Here is a 3,264-nt window from a genome sequence, read left to right on the forward strand (position 1 = left end):
AAATGAGGGAAGGAGGGAGGGAGAAGGGGCTGTCTCAAGGGTTTCAGGACTATTTCAGCAGCTGAAAATGTTGCACAGTGGAGTATGGGAGTGCCAGAAGAGTCTCCAATATCTTGGTCAAAACAATACACTGTAAAACAGGTAAACCATGACTACCTGCACTACTTCCTCATGAAGTAAAAAGGCTCCACAAATAGCTGTTTCTGCCAAGGTGAAGTTTTTTGGATAGGTCATTAGTTGAACTTCTCCACTTTGCTGTGAGTATATTTAAGAATTCTGCAGACTGGGGGAAACTTGCAATTTAATTGGGGAAAATGGCAGATTTGTTATAAAACTTCATGTGGGTGATTTTCTCAGTGTTTATTCTGCTATTTAAAAAAAGGAGGAAAACCTCCTTTCCTTTGTGTGTGATGTTGGGAGGAAAAAATGGCTCTTCCTCTAAGCCCCAAGACTCAAAATGAAGAATCAATAAAAACATCTTTTTAAAGTAATGTCTTTTAAACAAAACCAGCTTCCAGGACTCATTTGACTGCTGAAGCATGCAAGTTACTGCAATCATCAGCTAGACATGAGAAGATCAAAATAAATCTCCAATGTGGAGTCTAGACTCAGCTGCTTCTCAAGTAAAGAAACTTTGACACATGGTCTCAAGTCTGCTCTTTCTGTGGGCTGAGTTCATATCTCTGATGCCAACTTTCTCCTATCAGAGGCTGTCACATAAGTAAGAGAGTGAGGGACCTGTGCTGATGACAGGATATGTCATCTGGCATTCTCCTTTACATACACTAATATATCAGGCTTTTCATTTTTTGACACACAGTAATAATAGTTGCTTTCTAGATTGTCTTTTCCCTCCCTTGACATGACTGAGTCAGTCTCCTGGGACCAAAGCTCAGCCATAACCTGCAGGAATGAGACATCCTGGATCAAATCTTTGGGCCTTGAAAGACCTAAATTCAGTTCTTTGCTCTTTGCACAGTGGTGGGGAGGAAGTGGCAGACAACAGGTGACTGGTACATAGTTCATAAAATGGAGTATCCTGTTTTCCCATCTCTCTCATGCTTCAAAAATAGGAATTATTTGTTCTGCCAAACATATATATAAATAACCTTGTTATCTGTGCTTTGCACAAATTGGTGTAATCAGCAAAAACACATGATTATTTTTCCTCAGCGTTCAATAGATATTATATAGTCAAAGGAAAATATATTTTCATGTGTCAATTATCATTGCCAAAAATTTTCGTGTGCAAAACTAAAATAAAAGTACTCAGAAGAGGATGTGAAAAAACCCCAAAACATTTACATGAAACAGATTGTAGATGGCGAAAAACTATGGGATTTGGACAAATGTAAGAGTCTCTGCAAATGTTGACTTTGGAAATAACCATGCTTTTGTGATGGGAATATCAGACAGTGGAAAAGAACAGGCTTGCCCATCACGTTATGACCTACAAGCTGGTTGACCTCTGCCCACAAAGTTGTTCTGAAAACGCCACCAATACAAACGTCCTTTGAGAGCCAGGAGCCTGCTCCAGGCACCATTGAGAAGATGACCTTTAGCTGCCCAGATAGCTGCAAGGTTCAGTGAGTTGCAGACTGACACCCCATTTTAAAATTCACTATTTTGATCTTGAAACTTGACAAAGTTTATTGATTTTTTGCTCTTGAGTCACACTTTTATCCACCTATAAGCCAGTAAGGCCTTGTCATCTGGATAAAACTCGAGTTTATGGAGTTACAGTAGCCAGGGAAGAGTTTACTTTAGTGGCATGTTTCTTTCTGCTCTGTGTCAGGGTATGCTTTGTGGTTGCAGTTTAAAGGTAAATATTCAGCATGTGCATTTTAAAAATTTTCGCTTCTTTCTTTTTTTTTTTGTAATTGTTCACTTTACCATGGTTGAAAGTTACTTTCCTTCATGCACACAGATCTCTGTGGTATGAATATTTTGCTGTACATCAGAATTGTAAGCAATGCCCAAGACTCAGTTGGCATCTAACACTGGGTGTTAAGATCTATAGTCTAGTGCAGAGGCAATACAGACACATAGAAACTATTGCCTAAAGGTAATCGCATGAAAAAGAACTGAATTTCCACCTTTCAAGTTTAAAGCAGATTTCCCTTTTTCTTTTAAATATTTTCAAATTTCTCTAAGGTCTATGACAATATTGTATTCACAGACATCCTTATTCTTTTTCTAAATGTCAGGATGCTTATTCTAAGAGGTTTGAAGCTGGAAACTGTAATGTGCATAAAATAATTTCTTACGCCAAAATATAAAATAGATTTAGCTGGACAAATAGAAGCAACAACCACTTCAGTAAATACATCTTATGCATACACACATACAAGCTTATACAAATTATTTATTCAACCAAATAAAAACACCTGGGTTGCATTCATGATGAAAAACACTGTGGCAATGGAGGTTTCATTGGGACAGTCTGCTTATCTTACATAGCTATTAGAAAACTTGGCGTGTTATGTGTGGATACTTCCCTGCCTCAATGAAGTATGGCAGGTTTCCATCTACCTGTTTTCTTTCTAGAAAAGATCTAAGGAAGCTAAATTAGATGCAGTAAGAATGTAAAATTATCCAATATCATTTGCCAGTAAAACAAAATAGAGATAAATGCAAGGCTTTCAGGCCCTTCAGACTGTGGGCAGGTGGAAAGGGTCAGCCTCAGTGCTATGGACCTTATGGCTCTGCCAGCCAGCCCTCACCAGACAGAAAGCTCACAGGTTTTCAGCAGTTTTATTTGACTTACTGATCATCTGTACCTGGAAATGTAACGTTTTAAATTTATAAATGAAACCAGAAAAAAACCTGTCCAAGATCTAAAGATTTTTACCTCCTATATTTTATCTCTGTGTAAATTCCTGGGGCACCAATATAGTTTTTCAGTGGTGTTGGCTGTACTCGGGTACCACATGATTGAACTCTGTAAAAACTGGAACTGGAGAGAGTTCATGCTGTGTCACCAGAGAACTGCCCTGTAACCTGCAGCCACGAAAGGATTCCATGAGCAACAAGTAAGGTATGATGGTGGGGAGGGAAGAAGAAGATTAAAAAGGTGACATATGAGGAAGAAGAAAGATGCAAAACTATTGTTACTGTTTATTCCAAATTTAAATACTTGCTGCTTTCTACACTTCCCGAGTGTATTTTTTTCCTTATATCTCTGCAATTGTTGCTGGGAGGCGACTCAATTTATTCAAGTGAAGGGCATTTCTTGCAGTAACAGATGAGTGCTTCCTAGGGAAA

Source organism: Passer domesticus, chromosome 1 (genome assembly GCF_036417665.1).
Source record: "Passer domesticus isolate bPasDom1 chromosome 1, bPasDom1.hap1, whole genome shotgun sequence".
In the NCBI taxonomy this organism is placed as follows: Eukaryota; Metazoa; Chordata; class Aves; order Passeriformes; family Passeridae; genus Passer; species Passer domesticus.